The sequence below is a fragment of the Salmo trutta genome, chromosome 15 (genome assembly GCF_901001165.1).
Source record: "Salmo trutta chromosome 15, fSalTru1.1, whole genome shotgun sequence".
In the NCBI taxonomy this organism is placed as follows: Eukaryota; Metazoa; Chordata; class Actinopteri; order Salmoniformes; family Salmonidae; genus Salmo; species Salmo trutta.
In genome coordinates this window covers 47,494,046-47,517,271 of record NC_042971.1, presented here as the reverse complement: position 1 = coordinate 47,517,271, position 23,226 = coordinate 47,494,046, and the positions used below count along the sequence as shown (strand labels likewise).

Genomic DNA, 23,226 nt, shown 5'->3' with positions numbered 1-23,226 from the left:
TACACATTCAATAACAGTCAATAACCGGTAAACTTGCTTTCTCTATGGCAAAAGGTGCAGAATTCCAGGAAATGAACTTGAAAAAAAAAGTATCTTCGCTGTGGCCCCCACCGCCATCAAAGTTGCCCCCCCCTCCTCAACTCCTTCAGTTAGTAGTCAAAACATCAATATCACACCTAACAGTACAAAAGGGAAAATGAATCTTGTTTGAAGTGGTTTTGTAATTGCCTGCAATATTACTCTGGATAGAAGATGTTTCATGCCTCAGAACTATACCTTCATTACCTTTCTCCAAAAATGTATTTCCCAAGTCTGAAGAAGAAACTGAGGATTTTACCTCAATTATAAAACCATAATTTGCTCAACCGCACTCATTTTGGGTGTTCTGTTTGACAGCGGGCAATCGGTCAACTTGCCATGCATCTCACACCACATCTGTCACTGTATGAGACGAGGTGAACAACAGTGAGAGTTAGAAAGAGACCGACAGAAACAGAGAGACATGTTCTATGTCTCATCACCCCCAGGACGTCCGTTATCTCCGAACAGCTGTTGTCTGAGAGCTAGAAGCAACACTGCGGCGTCCTGTCAACTCCTTCTCCTGTGAAAGCCTTGTGCATGCCAAACAGTTACACGCTGCCCTCTCGCTCTCAACCTCCATCACTCTCTCCCCCATACATCTCTCTCTCTGTCTTTCACTACCTCCCTCCCTCCCTCTCTCTCTCTCTCCATCTCACTCACTCTCTCACTCACTCACCCTCCTCTTTAATGCTCCGCACCTTCAAATCTAATCCAATCAAGTTTTATTTGTATAGCACATTTCAGACCTGAATGCAATGTAATGTGCTTCACAGGAAAAAACTCATAAAAAACTATGAAAATAAAAACAGATATGTACCACACAACAAACATAAGAGGATTAAAAACAAAAGAATAACAATAAAAACTGACAGATTAAAAAGTACCCTAAGGAAAAGCAAAGCTAAAAAGATCTCTTAAGATCTCTTTTTAAATATGTCCACAGTTTTGGCCCCCTTCAGGTTCTCTGGCAGGCTGTTCCAGAGGCTGAGGGCATAGTAACTGAAGGCTGCCTCTCCATGCCTCTTGGTCCTAGGCTTTGGATCTTAGCACACATACACTCTCACGCACACACAATACATTCATGCTACACACACACATCACAATTGCTGCTACCAGACTTATTTACTATTGCAAATATTGCAGAATTTAAACACTTGCCCCCCAATCCAACCTTCCTCTGATACATGTGTAAATATGTACTATAAATTGTGCCTTCCTGTATTATGCTTACGCTAAAATGATTATTCTATTCTACTGAGCCATTTACTTTATGTTCATATTCATATATTTTATTATTTATTATTCTTGTTGCATTGTCGAGAAGGAACCCGCAAGTAAGCATTTTTTGGGACGGTGTACTGTATACCATGTGTATGCTGTACATACGACTAAGAAAACTTGAAACTTGTCTCTTAATATGTGCCTCCACTTTCTATTGCATAAGCATTGTCTCTTTAAACAATCTTCTCATATCTCTCTCTGGTCACATTCCATGAGTTCCCATTCTCTCATTATAGACGGCGCCATCTTGCAAAAGAACACGGCTGACGTTTTACATTCTCCCAACCAATTGTACATTTTAGTCATTTAGCAGACACTCTTATCCAGAGAAACTTACAGTAGTGAATGCATACATTTCATACTTGTTTTGTGTTGTACTGGCCCCCCGTGGGAATCAAACCCACAACCCTGGCGTAGCACACACCATGCTGGCGTTGCAAACACCATGCTCTACCAACTGAGCCACAGGTATTTTGCTATTTTTTTTGCAACTTATTGTGTAACTGTGTAACTTATTTTTTTACTTATTGTGTACATAATGTTGCTGCTACTGTCTCTTATGACCGAAAATAACTTCTGGACATCAGAAAAGCATTTACTCACCACGGACTAGAAGAAACTTTTTCCTTTAACGAGTCCGACGAGAAGGATATCCTGCTTTCACTGGAACAGGCCCAGATCCATTCCTTTTGCGTGAAGAAAAGACGCCGAAAAAGGGGACGCAAATCTGGGTTCCTTCTGAGAATTCAGAGAGAGCGAGTAAACCCCCAATGCCTTTCATTCTTCTTGCTAGCGTGCAATCATTGGAAAATAAAATTGATGACCTACTATTAAGATAATCCTCTTAATGGTACATTAAAAACTGTAACATCTTATATTCACCGAGACGTGGCTGAACGAAGATACGGACAATATAGAGCTAGCGGGATTTTCCATGCACCGGCAGAACAGAGACGCTACCTCTGGTAAGACGAGGGGTGGGGGTGTGTGTCTTTTTGTCAATAACAGCTGGTGAGCAATGTCTAATATCTCAAGCTCGAGTCTAATGTCAAGCAATGTCTAATATCTCAAGCTCGAGTCTAATATCAAGCAATGTCTAATATCTCAAGTCTCAAGATATGGCTCGCCTGAGGTAGAGCTGCAGACCACACTATCTACCAAGAGAGTTCTCATCTGTATTATTCGTAGCCGTCTACTTACCACCACAAAACAAAGCTGGCACTAAGACCGCTCTCAACCAACTCTATAAGGCCAAAAGCAAAGAAGAAAATGCTAACCCAGAAGCACCGCTCCTAGTGGCCGGGGACTTTAATGCAGGCAAACTTAAATCAGTTTTATCAAAATTTTACGAGCATGTCACATGTGCAACCAGGGGAAAAAAATCCTAGACCACCTTTACTCCACACACAGAGGTGCATACAAAGCTCTCCCCCACCCTCCATAAGCCAGTGTTCTGTTGCTCAGAGGGAGAGATTTTTTGCTGAGAGGGGTGGCTAATGGCTGAGGGTTATAGCATGTTGGCTGTTACTAAGAATTTTGGTATGTACTGTGTTCGTTGTTGCTGAGGGAGCTGATTGGTTGTCTGTTGTGTGTCAATAGGACGCAGTGTTTTGATTATTGAATTTATTTGTGTTATTCTGTTTCATTTGTTCCCAGGGGGGAAGGGGAAGGCACCTAGGGAGTGCTTAGGCATTTACATTTTAGTCATTTAGCAGACGCTCTTATCCAGAGCGACTTACAGTAGAGTGCATACATTTTATTACATTTTTTTAAAATACTGGTCCCCCGTGGGAATCGAACCCACAACCCTGGCGTTGCAAGCACCATGCTCTACCAACTGAGCTACAGTGGGACTAGGCAAGAGGCCCGTGGGCATACATTACCCGTAGTAGTTTGTTGTCTATGCACACTAGGAAAGACCTGGGCGGACCATCCCCTGTATTTTGGTTAGTGCACCAGGTGGTGCTAGTTAGGTAAGTAGTGGGTAGGCAGGTAAAGGTAGGAGAGGGGGCTTTGATATTTACTTTCTTTGCTTTGGTTCCGTCCAGCCCCTTTTCCCCAAATTTACCGTGCGACGGAATAAAATCCCTGTGAACGGTAATTCTCTGCCTTTTGTCATCCTTACTCACACCTACAGTCCATACCTCTTTCACACCACGGAGAGTTGAGTTGTAGCAGGGTGTTGCGTTCCCTCTGCCGAGAGGCATGAGTAACAACCTGCCTAAATGATTATCGCCCTGTGGCACTCACGTCGGTAGCCATGAAGTGCTTTGAAAGGCTAGTCATGGCTCACATCAACTGCTTCCTCCTGGACACCCTAGACCCACTCCAATTCGCAACAGATCCACAGATGACACAATCTCAATCGCACTCCACACTGCCATTTCTCCCCTGGACAAAAGGAACACCTATGTGAGAATGTTGTTCATTGACTACAGCTCAGTGTTCAACACCATAGTGCCCACAAAGCTCATCACTAAGCTAAGGACTCTGGGACTAAACACATCCCTCTGCAACTGGATCCTGGACTTCCTGATGGGCTGCCCCCAGGTGGTAAGAGTAGGCAACAACACGTCTGCCCTGCTGATCCTTAACACTGGGGCCCCTCAGGGGTGAGAACTTAGTTCCCTCCTGTATTCCCTGTTCACCCACGACTGTGTGGCCAAACACGACTCCAACACCATCAATAAGTTTGCTGACAACACAACAGTGGTAGGCCTGATCATCAACAGCGATGAGACGGCCTATAGGGAGGAGGTCAGAGAACTGGCAATGTGGTGCCAGGACAACAACTTCTCCCTCAATGTGAGCAAGACAAAGGAGCTGATCGTGGACTACAGGAAATGGCGGGCCGAACAGGCCCCAATTAACATCAATGGGGCTGTAGTGGAGCGGGTCGAGAGTTTCAAGTTCCTTGGTCCACATCACCAACAAACTATCATGGTCCAAACATACTAAGACAGTCGTGAAGAGGGCACAACAAAACCTTTTCCCCCTGAAAAGATTTGACATGGGTCCACAGATCCTCAAAAGGTTGTACAGCTGCACCATCGAGAGCATCTTGACCGGTTACATCACCACCTGTTATGGCAACTGCTCGGCATCTAACCGTAAGGCGCTACAGAGGTTAGTGCAAACGGCCCAGTACATCACTGGGGCCAAGCTTCCTGCTATCCAAGACCTAAATAATAGGCGGTGTCAGAAGAAAGCCCATAAAATTGTCAGAGACTCCAGTCACCCAAGTTATAGATTGTTTTCTCTGCTACCGCACGGCAAGCGGTACCGGAGCGCCAAGTCTAGGACCAAAAGGTTCCTCAAAAGCTTCTATCCCCAAGCCTTTAGACTGCTGAACATTTCATAAAAATCGCCACCGGACAATTTACATTGAACCCCCCCCTCCCATTTGTACACTGCTGCTCCTCGCTATTTGTTTGTTACCTATGCATAGTCACTTTGCCCCAACCTACACGTACAGATTACCTCAACTAGCCTGTACCCCTGCACACTGACTCGGTACCGGTGTCCCCTGTATATAGCCTCGTTATTGTTATTTTTACTGTGTTACTTTTTATTTTAACTTTTATTTTAGCCTACTTGGTAAATATTTTCTTCTTCTTGAACTGCACTGTTAGTTAAGGGCTTGTAAGTAAGCATTTCACTATAAAATCTACACTTGTTGTATTCGGCGCATGTGGCAATAAAGTTTGATTTTGATTTGAACAAAACATATGACAAGGATCATCAACTAGATTCAGCCGCGGGCCAATTTTTTTTCTTGAGCGGATGGTTAGGGGGCCGGAACATAATTACAAATAATTTATAGACGGCAAACAAATCAAATCTAATGGTATTGGTCACATACACATATTTAACATATGTTATTGCGTGTGTAGCAAATGCTTGTGTTCCTAGCTCCAACAGTGCAGTAGTATCTAACAATTCACAATACACACAAATCTAAAAGTAAAATAATGGAATTAAGAAATATATAAATATTAGGACGAGCAATGTCTGAGTGGTATTGACTAAAATACAGTAGAGTACAGTACATACATATGAAACTAGTAAAACACTATATAAAAAATATGAAAGTGACTAATGTTCCATTTAAAGTGACCATTGATTCCATGTCTATGTACATAGGCAGCATCTTCTAAGGTGCAGGGTTGAGTAACCGGGTGGTAGCCGGCTTGTGATTGCTATTTAACAGTCTGGCCTTGAGATAGAATCTGTTTTTCAGTCTCTCAGTCCCAGCTTTGATGCACTTGTACTGACCTCACCTTCTGGATGATAGCGGGGTGAACAGGCCTTGTCTCGGGTGGTTGATGTCCTTGATGGCCTTCCTGTGACATCGGGTACTGTAGATGTCCTGGGGTTGCGGGTGGTTCAGTTGCTGTACCAGGCGGTGATACAGCCCGACAGGATGCTATCAGTTGTACATCTGTAAATGTTTGTGAGGGTCTTAGGGGTCAAGACAAATTTCTTCAGCCTCCTGTTGAAGAGGCGCTGTTGCGCCTTCTTCACCACACTGTCTGTGTGGGTGGACCATTTAAGATTGTCAGTGATGTGTACGCCGAGGAACTTGAAGCTTTTCCCCTTCTCCACTGCGGTCCCGTCGATGTGAAAAGGGGCATGCTCTCTGTTGTCTCCTGAAGTCCACGATCAGCTCCTTTGTTTTGTTGACGATATTTTCCTGGTATCACTCCACCAGGGCCCTCACCTCCTCCCTGTAGGCTGTCTAGTCATTGTTGCTAATCAAGCCTACTACTTTTGTGCCATCTGCAAACTTGATGATTGAGTTGGAGGCATGCCTGGCCACGCAGTCATGGGTGAACAGGTAGTACAGGAGGGGGCTGAGCACGCACCTTTGTGGGGCCCCTGTGTTGAGGATCAGCGTAGTAGAGGTGTTGTTTCCTACGTTCACCACCTGAGGGCAGCCCTTCAGGAAGTCCAGGACCCAGGGCGGGGTTCAGACGTCCAGGACAGAGGGCATTGGTTCAGACCTAGGGCCCCGAGATTAATGATGAACTTGGACAGTACTATGGTGTGGAAGGCTGAGATATACTCAGTGAACAGCATTCTTACATAGGTATTCCTCTTGTCCAGATGGGATAGGGCAGTGTACAGTGCAATGGCGATGGCATCATCTCCAGATCTATTGGGGTGGTATGCAAATTGAAGTGGGTCTAGTGTGTCAGGTGAGGTAGGGGTGATATGATCCTTACCTAGCCTCTCAAAGCACTTTATGATGACAGAACTGAGTGCTACGGGGCGTTAGTCATTTAGTTCAGTTACCTTTGCTTTCTTGGGTACAGGAACAATTGTGGACATCTTGAAGCAAGTGGGTACAGCAGACTGGGATAGGGAGAAACTGAATATGTCCGTGAACACTCCGGTCAGCTGGTCTGCGCATGCTCTGATGGACGCTAGGCTAGGGATAGTGTCTGGACCGGCAGCCTTGCGAGGGATAACACGCTTAAATGTCTTACTCATGTCGGCGACGGAGAATGAGAACCCACAGTCCTTGGGAGCGGACCGCGTCGGTGGCACTGCGTTATCCTCAAAGCGGGCGAAGAAGGTGTTTAGCTTGTCCAGGGGCAAGACGTCTGCGACGTTGCTGGTTATCCCTTTGTAATCCGTGATTGTCTGTAGACCCTGCCACATACGTTTCATGTCTGAGCTGTTGAATTGCGACTCCACTTTGTCTCTGTACTGACGTTTTGCCTGTTTGATTGCCTTACGGAGGGAATAATTACACTGTAATTATGCGGTGGTTTGTGCTTTCAGTTTTGTGCGAATGCTGTCTTCTATCTACGGTTTTTGGTTTGGATAGGTTTTAATAGTCATAGTGGGAACAACATCCCCTATACACTTCCTGATAAACTCAGTCACCATGTCAGTGTATATGTCAATGTTATTCTCAGAGGCAATCGGAAAGATATCCCAGTCCACGTGATCAAAACAATCTTGAAGCATGGATTCTGATTGGTCAGACCAGCGTTGAATAGACCTTAGCACGGGTACTTCCTCTTTGAGTTTCCGCCTATAGGAAGGGAGGAGCAGAATGGAGTCGTGATCTGATCTGATTTGCCAAAGGGAGGGCGGGGGAAGGCCTTGTAGCCATCCCGGAAGGGAGAGTAACAATAGTCTAGAGTTCTTGTAGCGAGAGTACTACAGGCAATTTGTTGATAGAACTTTGTTAGCATTTTCCTCAAATTTGCTTTGTTTAAATCCCCAGCTACAATACATGCGGCCTCAGAATATGTGGTTTCCAGTTTGCATAAAGTCTAGTGTAGTTCCTTGAGGGCCATTGTGGTATCGGCTTGAGGGAGGATATACACGGCTGTGACTAAAACCGGAGAGAATTCTCTTGGGAGGTAATATGGTCGACATTTGATTGTGAGATACTCTTTGCCGGTTGAACAAAAGGACTTGAGTTCCTGTACGTTATCACAATCACATCATGAGTAGTTAATAATGAAACATACACTACTGCCTTTCTTCTTCCCGGGAGGGGGGGTTCTTTATTCCTGTTTGTGCAATGTACTGAGAACCCAGAAGGCTGTATTGATGGGACAGTATATCCAGAGAGAGCCATGAATACGTGAAAGAGATTATGTTACAGTCCCTGATGTCTCTCTGAAAGGAGATCCTCGCCCTAAGCTTGTCTACTTCAGTCCAAGGATTGAAAATTAGCGAATAAAATACTCAGAAGCGGTGGATGGTGTGCACGCCTCCTGAGTCGGACTAGAAGTCCACTCCGAATACTTCTTCTCCGTCGGCGGCGACTTGGAGCAGCCTCTGGAATAAATTACATTTCTATGGGAGGTACAAAAAAAGATACAATTCGGGAAAATCATATTTCTGGTCATAATGCTGGTGAGTTACTGACGCTCTGATATCCAAAAGTTATTTTCGGCTGTATGTAATAACACAAAAAACATATTGGGATAATAATGTATGAAATAACACACACAAAAACATAATACTGCTAAGTTACTTAGGAGCTAGTGTCACGTCCTGACCATAGTAAGTTGTTATTTTTTATGGTAGAGTAGGTCAGGGCATGACAGGGGGTGTTTGTCTGTTTTTGTATTTCTATGTTCAGTTTCTAGTTTTGTATTTCTATGTTGGTGTTGTTTGGGTTGATCTCCAATTGGAGGCAGCTGATCCTCGTTACCTCTAATTGGAGGTCATATTTAAGTTGATGTTTGTCCCACCTGTTTTTGTGGGTGATTATCTTTTGAGTAGTGTATTTTCCTCTCTGCGTCACGGTTTGTTGTTTTTTGTGTTTCAAGTATTTAGTGTATAGCATTTAGTTTCACGGAATAAATAAATATGTGGAACTACAAACACGCTGCATTTTGGTCCGATCCTTCAGACAGCCGTGACAGCTAGAGGCAGAGATGCCATGTCTGTTGACGCCATCTTAGCACATCTTGTTATCCAAACAGATATAATAATAATGTTTGACTAAAACATAATAATTTCTAACTTTCATTACATTTGTATATGATCACATGTCTCTCTATTATGCGTGGGAATAGTTGGGAACAGATTTCCAAAATCCAAATCACTTCGAGATGATTTCCTGGTGTTTTTAAAGTATTTTATGTCCAACAATAAATAAATAAAATACATATGTATTATAATTATTGTTTTATTTAGTGCTTGAGCCCGACATGTGAAGGACAGAGGACAGGACACAAAGAGGTAATACAGTGAATTAAAATAGATGTATCATTTGATTTACATAACATGCCTACCACTTTGAAGATGCTAAATATTTTTGATTGTGAAACAAACAAGAAATAAGACAAAGAAGCTGAAAACTTGAACGTGCATACCTATTCACCCCCCCCCCCCCAAAGTCAATAGTTTATAGAGCCATCATTTGCTGAAATTACAGCTGAAAGTCTCTTGAGGTATGTCTCTATAAGCTTGGCACATCTAGCCACTGGGATTCTTCAAGGAAAAACTGCTCCAGCTCCTTCAAGTTGGATGGGTTCCGCTGGTGTACAGCAATCTTTAAGTCATACCACAGATTCTCAATTGGATTGAGGTCTGGGCTTTGGCTAGGCCATTCCAAGACATTTAAATGATTCCCCTTAAACCACTCAAGTGTTGCTTTAGCAGTATGCTTAGGGTCATTGTCCTGCTGGAAGGTGAACCTCCGTCCCAGTCTCAAATCTCTTGAAGACTGAAACAGGTATTCCCTCAATAATTTCTCTGTATTTAGCGCCATCCATCATTTCTTTAATTCTGACCAGTTTCGCAGTCCCTGCCGATGAAAAACATCCCCACAGCATGATGCTGCCACCATCATGCCTCATTGTGGGGATGATATTCTCGGGGAGATGAGAGGTGTTGGGTTTGCGCCAGACATAGCGTTTCCTTGAGCTCTATTTTAGTCTCATCTGACCAGAATACCTTCATCCATATGTTTGGGGAGTCTCCCACGTGCCTTTTGGCGAACACCAATTTTTTTCTTTAAGCAATGGCTTTTTTCTGGCCACTCTTCTGTAAAGCCCAGCTCTGTGGAGTGTACGGCTTAAAGTGGTTCTATGGACAGATACTCCAATCTCCGCTGTGGAGCTTTGCAGCTCCTTCAGGGTTATCTTTGGTCTCTTTGTTGCCTCTCTGATTAATGCCCTCCTTGCCTGGTCCGTGAGTTTTGGTGGACGACCCTCTCTTGGCAGGTTTGTTGTGGTGCCATATTCTTTCAATTTTTTAATAATGGATTTAATGGTGCTCCGTGGGATGTTCAAAGTTTCTGATATTTTTTTATAACCCAACCCTGATCTGTACTTCTCCACAACTTTGTCCTTGACCTGTTTGGAGAGCTCCTTGGTCTTCATGGTGCCACTTGCTTGGTGGTGCCTGTCACATCTGCTCCTGCCACGCCCTCTAGTGCTCATCCTGTGACTTCTTGACCTGCCGCCACTCCCACAGTGCTCTCTCCCTTTCCTTCTCTCTGTGTGTGTGTGTGTGTGTGTGTGTGTGTATGTGTGTGTGTGTGTGTGTGTGTGTGAGATTATGTGGGTGGAGACAGGTGTGCTAGTCAGAGCAGATCCTCACCAGCTGCAACCTGTTCCATAATCAAGACCTCTACATATACTCAGTCCTGCCTCTTCCACACTGCCAGATCGTTATCTCTGCTCAGTCAGTCCATGTTTCTAGCTGTTTGTTCCTGTTGTTCTTGTTTTCCCTTGCCTGGGGCTGTTTCCTCTCCGCTATAGTTCTGCCCGCTCTGACTCTGGTCCCTGTCTCCAGTCCGACTTCTCGTCAGTCCTGCTACTCTGTCCTGGATTCCCCACTCTACGCTCCCTTGGATTCCCCTCTGGACCTTCTTACCCTGTCCCAACACCTCTCGCTCCAGCCTCAGCCTCTGCACCTGGTTTCCGGCAACCCGCCCGAGCTTCCCCTGGCCTGCACATTCCCCCCGTGTTTCAATAAATACCTTGGTTACCTCATCCCAATATCCTCATCTGAGTCTGCTCTTGGGTTCACCTGTTCCGGTCCGTGTGACATCGCCCCTTGCTTAGTGGTGTTGCAGACTCTGGGGCCTTTCAGAACAGGTGTGTGTATATATACTGAGCTCATGTGACAGATCATGTTACATTTACATTTACGTCATTTAGCAGACGCTCTTATCCAGAGCGACTTACAAATTGGTGCATTCACCTTAAAATGTTACACTTAGATTACACACAGGTGGACTTTATTTAACTAATTATGTGACTTTTGAAGGTAATTAGTTCCAATGAATACATATGCACTCACCACTTTTCTGTTTTAAATTTTAGAGAATTTTTTTTTTAAGTTATTTTTTTCATTCGACTTCACCAATTTGGACTATTTTGTGTATGTCCATTACATGAAATCCATATAACAATCCATTTAAATTACAGGTTGTAATGCAACAAAATAGGAAAGACGCCAAGGGGGATGAATACTTTTGCAAGGCACTGTACCACTCATTTAGCAGACCAGATTGATTGTGTATTAGCCAGCACCTTTAATACATTTCCCTATATAAGAAAATTAATGAACATGTCCTAAACTGATTGACCTGTGAAGCTTGTAATGCTCTCGGCTCCCCTCAGCTGTCAGAAGCCATTTGCAAAGAGGAGAATTAGGCAGTGTCAAACTATTCTCCGGTCTCCATGGTACCAATTTAAATGGCACGGACTACACCAGTCATGCATATGTATGAAGTTAAAATACAAGACACCAGATAGTGACTATAACCACTAGTGTTCTTTTCACCATTTGTTTTACACTTTTGGGGACTTTTCTGTTTTTGTTTTTTATACTGTGTCTCTTCATACAAGTGATAAGGTACTGCATGAAATTTGATAGGAATGCGATATAAAGTCACTGTCAGCAAAAAGTGGGGTAGTTGTACTGGAATATGAACTCATCTGATTTCACGAGTTTGGATCTGTTCAGAGCTCTCCTCAGGACACAGGAGTTAAATATTTCAATGGAAACCCTGTGCTGTCTCAGAATGAGATGGAAGAGGGTAAATACAGGGATTTGTGAACTTTCTGTTAACCTACCAGATGTGTCTGGGTTGGGTGCCTGTCTGCTGAGAAGATTACAGTCTTGAGTCAGGCTGTAATCTCAGGACCGTGACATTGAGTAATAGCTCCCACTATAGAGTTTTCAGATTTTCAGATTGGCTTTTTTAAATCCAAGTGTATGAGATTTTAGATAGCGAGCAGGCAGAGTTATCTTTGTCAGAACCACTACATTTACAATGCACTCACGCTGTTGCTTGCTGTTTGTTATTTGTACAACATATCCTGTCCAAAAAAAATTAAGTGTTCAAAATCTAATTCATAAAGAATTAAAATCATATCTTTCCCTGTGGAGAAACTGTTGCCAATTAAGCTAGACACAACATGGCACTAAGTGTGCACCTGTTTCTTAGTCAGTTAAGTGGCAGCTTGACTAATTCATTTGAGACCATTTAATGTGTATGAGAAACAAGTGTCAGATTAAGCTGGATGCGTCAGTGACTAAAACCACCAGCATTAGTAGCCATTATGTAAAACCCATGTGCATTCCTAAAAAGTTGGTAGACACACACACAGCGACAGATTTTCACTTTGTCAGCTCGGGGATTCGATCCAACAACCTTTCAGTTACTGGCCCAACGCTCTAACCACTAGGCTACCTGCCACCCCACAACTACAGCCCACAACATGCTTATAACACAACGGTGCTTCTGTATAACAAACATTATGTCTTTGATAGAGTATGGCGCTTGCATCGCCAGAGTTGTTGGTTCGATTCACATGGGGGACCAATACAAAAATATATGCACTACTGTAAGTGGCTCTGCATAGAGAGTGTCTGCTAAATGACTAAAATGTTAAGCAAAAATTTAAAATATTATAAAATACATACACAGAGCCTGGTGTGCCTCTGTGAAAATGGTCTTATTGAATGGTCATATTAACTCTCCTTATCTCAGTCTGTTGTCCCCACTTGCTTCAAGATGTCCACAAATGTTCCTGTCTGTACCCAAGAAAGCGAATGGAACTGAACTAAATGACTATGTTTATTATATATACATAGTCACTTTAACTATACATTAATGTACATAGTACCTCAATTGGCCCAACCAACCAGTGCTCCCGCACATTGGCTAACCGGGCTATCTGCATTGTGGCCCGCCACCCACCACCCGCCAACCCCTCTTTTACGCTACTGCTACACTCTGTTTATCATATATGCATAGTCACTTTAAACATATCTACATGTATACACTACCTCAATCAGCCCGACTAACCGGTGCCTGTATATAGCCTCGCTACTGTTATAGCCTCGCTACTGTTATTTTTCACTGTCTTTTTACTCTTGTTATTATTTCTTCACTTACCTGTTCACCTAATACCTTTTTGCACTATTGCTTAGAGTCTGTAAGTAAGCATTTCACTGTAAGGTCTACACCTGTTGAATTCGGCGCACGTGACAAATAAACATTTATTTGATTTAATCGCCATGTAGCACTCACTTCTGTCATCATGAAGTGTTTGAGAGGCTAGTTAAGGACCAGAGCATTCTGGCAGGCTGTATCACCATCTGATAAGGTAATTGCACCACCTACATCCGCAGGGATCTCCAGAGGGTGGTGTGGTCAGTCCAACGCATCACCGGGGGCACACTGCCTGCCCTCCTAGACATCTACAGCACCTGGTGTCACAGGAAGGCCAAGAAGATCATCAAGGACGTCAGCCACCTGAGCCACGGCTTGTTCACCCCTCTACCATCTAGAAGGCGGAGACAGGACAGGTGCATCAAAGCTGGGACCGGGAGACTTTGAAACAGCTTCTAGCTCCAGGCCATCAGACTGTTAAACAGTCATCACTAGCTGTCCTCCACACCGGTACCCTGCCCTGAACCTTAGACACTGTCACTAGCCGGCTACCACCCAGTACTTTACCCTGCACATTAAAGACTGCTGGCCTATGTACAGTGCATTCGGGAAGTATTCAGACCCCTTTACTTTTTCCACATTCTGTTACATTCCAGCCTTATTCTAAAATGGATTAAATAATGACAAAGCAAAAACAGGTGAAACAACTGAAATATCACATTTACATAAGTATTCAGATCCTTTACTCAATACTTTGTTGAAGCACCTTTGGCAGCTATTACAGCCTCGAGTCTTCTTGGGTATGACGCTACATGCTTGGCACACCTGTATTTGGGGAGTTTCTCACATTCTTCTCTGCAGATCCTCTCAAGCTCTGTCAGGTTGATGGGGAGCTATGCTGCACAGCTATTTTCAGGTCTCTCCAGAGATGTTCAATCGGGTTCAAGTCCAGGCTCTGGCTGGGCCACTCAAGGACATTCAGAGACTTGTCCTGATGCCACTCCTGAGTTGTCTTGGCTATGTGCTTAGGGTCGATGTCTTGATAGAAGGTGAACCTTCACCCCAGTCTGAGGTCTTGAGCACTCTGGAGCAGGTTTTCATCGAGGATCTCTCTGTACTTTGCTCCATTCATCTTTCCCTCTATCCTGATTAGTCTCCCAGTCCCTGCCACTGAAAAACAGCTCCACAGCATGATGCTGCCACCACCATACTTCACCGTAGGGATGGTGCCAGGTTTCCTCCAGATGTGACGCTTGGCACTCAGGCCAAAGAGTTTGAACTTGGTTTCATCAAACCTGTTTCTCATGGTCTGAGAGTCCTTTAGGTGCCTTTTACTGAGGAATGGTTTACATCTGGCCACTCTACCATAAAGGCCTGGTTGGTGGAGTGCTGCAGAGATGTTTTTTTTCTGGAAGGTTCTCCCATCTCCACAGAGGAACTCTGGAGCTCTGTCAGAGTGACCATAAGGTTCTTGGTCACCTCCCTGACCAAGACCCTTCTCCCCCGATTGCTCAGCTTGTCCGAGCGGACAGTTCTAGGAAGAGTCTTGGTGGTTCCAAACGTCTTCCATTCAGAATGATGGAGGCCACTGTGTTCTTGGGGACCTTCAATGCTGCAGACATTTTTTGGTAGCCTTCCCCAGATCTGTGCCTCGACACAATCCTGTCTTGGAGCTCTATGGACAATTCTTTCAACCTCATGGCTTGGTTTTTGCTCTGACATGCACTGTCAACTGTGGGACCTTATATAGACAGGTGTGTGCCTTTCCAAATCATGTCCAATCAATGTAATTTACCACAGGTGGACTCCAATCAAGTTGTAGAAACATCTCAAGGATGATCAATGGAAGCAGGATGCACCTGAGCTGAATTTTGAGTCTGATAGCAAAGGGTCTGAATACTTATGTAAATAAGGTAGTTCTGTTTTTAATTTTGAATACTTTTGGAAACATTTCTAAAAATCTGTTTTTGCTTTGTCATCATGGGGTATTGTGTGTAGATTGCTGAGGTATTTTATTTATTTAATAAAAAACTAAATATATTTAATAAATTTTTTAATAAGGCTGTAAGATAAAACAATGTGGAAAAAGTCAATGGGTCTGAGTACTTTCTGAATGCACTATACATGTGGAAAAAGTCAATGGGTCTGAATACACTGTACATTGAACTCTGGTCACTTTAATGTTTACATACTGTTTTACCCACTGTTTATGAATATACTGTATTCTAGTCATGGCTCATCCTATATAACTACAGCTGTACACACCTTATCTATTCATATATGTCCATATTGTCTATACAAACCATTTATATACACTGAGTATACCAAACATTAGGAACACCTTCCTAATATTGACAAGGTGTCAAAGAGTTCTACAGGGATGCTGGCCCATGTTGACTCCAATACTTTCCACAGTTGTGTCAAGTTGGCTGGATGTCCTTTTGGGTGGTGGAACATTCTTGATACAAACGAGAAACTGTTGAGCTATACCCTGTTCAAAGGCACTTAAATATTTTGTCTTGCCCATTTACCTACTGAATGGCATACATACACAATCCATGTCTCAGTTGTCTGAAGGCTTAAAAATCCTTCTTTAACATGTCTCCTCCCCTTGATCTATACCGATTGAAGTGGATTTAACAAGTGACATCAATAAGAGATTATAGCTTTCACCTGGATTCACCTGGTCAGTCTATGTTTTGTATATATATATATATTTTTTTTATATTTTTTTATTCCGGGCTCTGACATTGCTCATGCTGATATTGCTCGTTCTGATAAAAAACATATTTTTTCATATTACATTTTTTAATTTGAGATATTACTGCATTGTTGGAGCTAGAAACATAAGCATTTCGCTGCACCTGCGATAACATCTGCAAAACTGTGTACCCGACCAATAAACTTAATTTGATTTGAAAAAGGTCTGACAGTCCAACAATGCCATCTACAGATATTTGGTAAGCAATGGATCCCAGGAAATGCTTTTTATAGTTAAGTACCTGCTGCCACCATGTGGTATCCTTCAATAAATACAACTTGAAATAGAGAATTTTTATTTAATTGAATTGAATCTTTATTTAACTAGGCAAGTCAGTTAAGAATAAATTCTTATTTACAATGACGGCCTTCCAAAAGGCAAAAGGCCTCCTGCTGATATCATTTTTTTTTAATAAATAAAATGTAAATATAGGACAAAACACACATCACGATAAGAGAGACAACACTACATAAAGAGAGACCTAAAGACAACAACATAGCAAGGCAGCAACACATGACAACACAGCATGGTAGCAACACAAAATAACAACAACATGGTAGAAACACAACATGGTAGCAGCACAAAACATGGTACAAACATTATTTGGCACAGACAACAGCACAAAGGGCAAGAAGGTAGAAACAATAACACAAAACACAATGCAGCCACAACTGTCAGTAAGAGTGTCGTGATTTAGTCTTTGAATAAAGAGATTGAGATAAAACTGTGCTTTGGGGACCTTTAACAGAATGTGACTGGCAGAACGGGTGTTGTATGTGGAGGATGAGGGCTGCAGTAGATATCTCAGATAGGGTAAGTACAGTGAAAAAGTGTGGTATATTTTGTTTCTCCCTATTATGAAAGAGTAAAAAAAAAATGTATTTTTGAAAAACACTAAACATCTATTTTATATCCTTCTAAAATAAAGGATTCTGTTATAAAGGGGTTACTAGATTATTTAATAAACTAATCTCACAAGTGTATTTGTTCCAAAGATGATACATTGTCAATGATGACTGCAGCATATCAGGGTCACCGCAGTTCCCAGATCCTCATTCACTGTGAGTGGTGTGAAGCCTGAGCAATAGAATAAGTTGTGGTTTCACATGAATAAACCAACTCATCAGATTTTGTTCAATAGTGGTAACATAAAATTAATAATCATCGATCGTTCAAGCTCTGAATGCTGAAATATACATTGGTAACCAGTTTATAATAGCAATAAGGCACCTGGGGGGTTGTGGTAAATTACCAATACACCACCGCTAAGGACTGTATCCAGGCACTGCCTAAAAACAGCCCTTAGCCATGGTATATTGGCCATATACCAAACGTCCTCGGGCCTAATTGCTAAAGTATAGGCCATATAATGGTTATTGCCTACTGCACCCCAAATACTCAAGCAACTAGGCTATCAGTCAATTCAAGTCTCAACCTACCCAATACTGTGTAGATGACAATGAAGTTTTTTACTCATGAATCCTTCAATTAGGCCTAGGCCTACTTATTTTTTTCTTTACTCGTGAAAATGTTTTTGTTCATGTAGTGTATGTCTGCAGAAGCTAACACAAAAAAAAAATTCTCAACAGCTTTGGAGTGATTATGACCGAACAGCACTGTTTTTCAAAGTAGCTTTTCTTGAGATATTAGCACGAGCGCATTGGCCATCACTAGTGAGTAGCCTATGCTTCATCTTCATGAGTAGGTGAGTCAGTGTCATTAGAAAGTTTATTTTGTAGCCTTTATATCTATATATAGATATAAATATACAGTGCATTCAGAAAGTATTTAGATCCCTTCTCTTTTTCCACATTTTGTTACGTTGCAGACTTATTCTAAAATGTATTAAATAAAAAACTTTCCTCATCAATCTACACACAATACCCCATAATGACAAAGTGAAAACAAGTTTTTAGAAATGTTAGCAAATGTATTTAAAATAAAAACAGAAATACTTTATTTACAGAAGTATTCAGAACCGTTGCTATGAGACTCGAAATTCAGATAAGGTGCATCCTGTTTCCGTTGATCATCCTTGAGCTGTTTCTACAACTTGATTGGAGTCCACCTGTGGTAAATTACATTGATTGGACATGGTTTGGAAAGGTACACACCTGTCTATATAAGGTCCCACAGTTGACAGTGCTTGTCAGAGCAAAAACCAAGCCATGAGGTTGAAGGAATTGCCCGTAGACCTCCGAGATAGGATTGTGTCAAGGCACACATCTGGGGAACGGTAACAAAACATTTCTGCAGCATTGAAGGTCCCCAAGAACACAGTGGCCTCCATCATTCATAAATGGAAAAGTTTGGAACCACCAAGACTCTTCCTACAGCTAGCCGCCTAGTCAAAATGAGCAATTGGAGGAGAAGGGCCATGGTCAGGGAGGTGACCAAGAACCCAATGGTCACTCTGACAGAGCTCCAGAGTTCCTCTGTGGAGATGGGAGAACCTTCCAGAAGGACAACCATCTCTCAGCACTTCACCAATCAGGTCATTATGGTTGAGTGGGTAGATGGAAGCCACTCCTCAGTAAAAGGCACATGACAGCCCACTTGGAGTTTGCCAAAAGGCACCTAAAGACTCTCAGACCATGAGAAACAAGATTCTCTGGTTTGATAAAACCAAAATGGAACTCTGTGGCCTGAATGCCAAGCATCACAAATGGTGGTGGCAGCATCATGCTGTGGGGATTTTTTTCAGTGGCAGGGACTGGGAGACTAGTCAGGATCGAGGGAAAGATGAACAGAGCAAAGTACAGAGAGATCCTTGATGAAAAAATGCTCCAGAGCACTCAGGACCTAAGACTGTGGCGAAGGTTCATCTTCCAACAAGACAACGACCGTAAGCACACAGCCAAGACAACGCAGGAGTGGCATCGGGACAAATCTCTGAATGTCCTTGAGTGGCCCAGCCAGAGACAGAGCCTGGACCTGAACCCAATCTAACATATCTGGAGAGACCTGAAAATAGCTGTGCACCGACGCTTCCCATCCAACCTGACAGAGCCTGAGAATATCTGCAGAGAAGAATGGGAGAAACTCCCCAAATACAGGTGTGCCATGCTTCTAAAGTCATACCCAAAAAGACTCGAGGCTGTAATCGCTGCCAAAGTTGCTTCAACAAAGTACTGAGTAAATGGTCTGAATACTTATGTAAAAGTTATTTCATCAGTGTAGAATGCTCTATTTTACTATTGCAGCACCCAAAGAAAAGAATACAGTTGCACAGGACATACATAGATAGGACTACAAGGTGTGCATTGAAGAAGTATCGACTGATACTGACTCGATGTATTCGGAGGTAGGCCTATACTCCACCAAATCTCCATTGAGATGTAGGCTATATCATGGAGTGGAGTTTAGTCAGCTATGAAAGCAGCCCATGTAATAAAAACATGTTGATTTAGGAATGTAGTAGGCCTAGCTACCGTAGACAACTACATGAGGACACCATGTAGTTGTCATTTGGGATCACTTAGAAAATGTCCTTATTTTAGAAAGAAAGGGACATTTTTTGGTCCATTAAAATAACAACAAATTGATCAGAAATACAGTGTAGACATTGTTAATGTTGTAAATGACTATTGTAGCTGGAAAAGGCAGATTTTTTATGGAATATCTACATAGGCGTACAGAGGCCCATTATCAGCAACCATCACTCCTGTGTTCCTATGGCACGTTGTGTTAGTTAATCCAAGTTTATCATTTTAAAAGGCGAATTGATCATTAGAAAACCCTTTGAAATTATGTTAGCACAGCTGAAAACTGTTGTTCTGATTAAAGAAACAATAAAACTGGCCTTCTTTAGACTAGTTGAGTATCTGGAGCAGTAGGATTTGTGGGTTTGATTACATGCCAAAGGTCTGCAAGGCTGTGATTGCTGCAAATGGAGGATTCTTTGACGAAAGCAAAGTTTGAAGGACACAATTATTATTTCATTTAAAAATCATTATTTATAACCTTGTCAACATCTTGACTATATTTCCTATTCATTTTGCAATTAATCTCATGCATGTTTTCATGGAAAATGAGGTAATTTCTAAGTGACCCCAAACTTTTGAACAGTAGTGTATATTTTTTGTATACAATACAGAAAATCTGCTACGGGTCAGCCTTTAGCCTAAATATTGCTCTCAGTGTTAATCAAATCTCAGATAGCTTTCTTGATCTGACTGAGTTCGAATCGTGCCTGCCTCTGCGAATGAGTGGAATCATGAACAGTGGTTTGTTCTTTATGTTCACCTTCATCCCCCGGATTTGCCTCAAGGATTTACCTTTTTAGCAGCACATTCACCACTTTCTCAAACGGCTAACTCTGCCCTCTCGTGGCACATGCCAAGGGCCTGAGACGTGAAATTAACTACCCTAGCCTAGGCAGCCAATAATGCATGGGTGCTAGATCTGAACTATCGCATCATTGGGTGCACACTGCCTGCCTTCCAGGACACCTACAACACCAGGTGTTGCAGGAAGGCCAAGAAGATCATCAGGGACCTCAGCCATCCGAGCCACGGCCTGTTCTCCCTGCTTCCATCACTCAGATCTGTGCAGTACAGGAGCATCATGGCTAAAACTAACAGACTGGCCAATAGCTTCTACCCCTCAGACTGCTGAATAGCCACCACTAGTCAGCCCATATCGCGTTCAGCCAATCAGGTTGCAGCAGTCTGTTGTTTACCCCTGGCTGAACGCAGGGTGCAACATCAGGAAGTAGCATTCCTAGGCATTAGCAACTCTAGCATGGTGGTGGAAAATGTTACTTCATAAAGAAAGAATGCATATTTTCCGTTTATTTTAGCCTTCTTGCCATCTTTACTTTTACTCAAGTATGAAAATTGGGTACTTTTTCCACCACTGCTAACATTAAATGGAGCCTACCTCAGCAGGAACAAAAAATAGGCTACTAAACTCGCATAATAAGTTTGCTTTATAGAGAGTATGCTACTGAGACAGACAGTGATGTGGCGTTCAGTGGTGAGGCTGAGGCAGGCTGCAATACATGCAGGAGGAAGTAGAGGAGACAGAGACAAAGAGGAAGCAAGCAGAGAGCAAGGTTATAACAGTGTTTCCAAAACTTGGGGTTGGGGCCCCATGTGGGGCCCCATGTGGGTCCCCTGAGAAAATCTGTACTATACATAGCAAACAGGTTAAGAACTTAAAAAAGAAGATATGTTTCAATATGAACATCTCCACATGGCCCATCTTCCCTATAGGTCGACATTAAAATGCAAACAATACAGTTCTAAAAATGTAATTAGTGGTTGTTCGTCTTATCTCCATCGCCCACTGGAGTTTGTAGTTTACCCATTACCCACCTTTTTTACCACTACATCACTGCAGAGCTTGATTAGTAATGCCTGGGAATACAAATGTGAACGCTATGTAATTTGAGAAAAGAGAGCCTACCTATGTAAAGAGTTGATGATTTTATACAATTCATTACAACTGACTGAACAGTCGCTGATGCTATGTGTCAGTGTGAATGATTTCTCATATTTCCCCCCTTTCAGGAGTAGGCCTCTATAACATTACAATTATATAGCTAATAGGTTATGTGTTTGTCGATCGATTGATGTGAATAAAGGTTAAATAGATTGTTTAAATATAATAAAAAAGTGAATGAACCTACACTACCATTCAAAAGTTTGGGGTCACTTAGAAATGTCCTTGTTTTTGAAAGAAAATACAAATTTTGGTCCATTAAAATAACATCAAATTTATTAGAAATATAGTGTAAAGATTGTTAATGTTTTAAATGACTCTTGTAGCTGGAAAAGGTAGATTTTTTATGGAATATCTACATAGGTGTAAAGAGGCCCATTATCAGCAACCATCACTCCCTTGTTCCAATGGCACATTGTGTTAGCTAAAAAAGGGTAATTGATCATTAGAAAACCCTTTTGCAATTATGTTAGCACAACTGAACACTGTTGTTCTGATTAAAAGAAGCGATAAAACTGTCCTTCTTTAGACTAGTTGAATATCTGGAGCATCAGCATTTGTGAGTTCGATTACAGGCTCAAAATGGCCAGAAACAAATAACTTTCTGCTGAAACTCGTCAGTCTATTCTTGTTCTGAGAAATGAAAGCAATTCCATGTGAGAAATTGCCAAGAAACTGAAGATCTCGTACAACGCTGTGTATTACTCCCTTCACAGAACAGCGCAAACTGGCTCTAACCAGAATAGAAAGAGGAGTGGGAGGCCCCGGTGCACAACTGAGCAAGAGGACAAGTACATTAGAGTGTCTAGTTTGAGAAACAGATGCCTCACAAGTCCTCAACTGGCAGCTTCATTAAATAGTACCCGCAAAACACCAGTCTCAACGTCAACAATGAAGTGGCGACTCCGGGATGCTGGCCTTCTAGGCAGCCCAAACTTTTGAACGGTAGTGTACAGCAGCCAAGGTGATAATGGCTGGGGTCATTTTTGCTTGTTTTTTTCTGTTCTCCAAATATAACCTTTTTGTTTGTTTAGAAATGTACAAGTTGAAGCTCATTTACTACACTTCTATACAATAAAAAACTTCGGACCTCACAAAAATTCTAACCGTCTTACACTGTAGCCTAAGTAGGCCACTGCTGACAAGAGAGAACAAGAGAACATTCGGAACCCACTACGGTGTTTCCGGTGCCAAGTTTCTGGTCATGTTGCAGCAGTACGTAGGAGGGAGATTCAAAGATGTGAGAAGTGTGCAGGAGGGCTCGTGACAAAAGAGTGTGTAGTTTCACGGAAAAGGTTGGGTGTTTCAATTGTGGTGGTGGCCATGTTGCTGGGGATCAGAAATGTCCTGTGCGAGTGAGACAGATTTAAGTTTCCAGGATGAGAGGAGCGCAGAAAGTGTCACATGCGGAGGCAATGAGGAAAGTAGAGGATGGTGTGCTAAAGGAATGGGAAAGTAGGTCAGTACAGAGTGACCAGAACAGTTTGTGCTTTAGTAAGGTTGGCTTCTTGGAATTTATTGCTATGGTCATTAATTTTACCGCACAGATGGAAAGGAAATCCCAGAAGATTGAATTGGTAGAAGCAGACGCATAGATGTGTTTGGGTATCAGAGATTTTAGTGCAGAAAAACTACAGGGGGGGTTGAGAGATGGGGTTCCAGCCTCCCAGGCTGATGACCTGCTGTAGGATCTGTTGGGGCCAGGGGTGGACGGGTGTGTTGGAGATAGTGGTATATATATATATATATATAGATGGGGATGCAATTTCCT

The 23,226-nt window shown here is 42.5% G+C and overlaps 1 non-coding gene across 1 annotated transcript; it reads right to left on the bottom strand.

Annotated features, from left to right (window-relative positions):
* Positions 1–3,141: 3,141 nt before the first annotated feature.
* On the bottom strand, positions 3,142–3,216 carry trnaa-ugc (transfer RNA alanine (anticodon UGC)). Its single transcript has one exon. It is a non-coding gene; the product is annotated as a tRNA-Ala (tRNA).
* Positions 3,217–23,226: the final 20,010 nt, after the last annotated feature.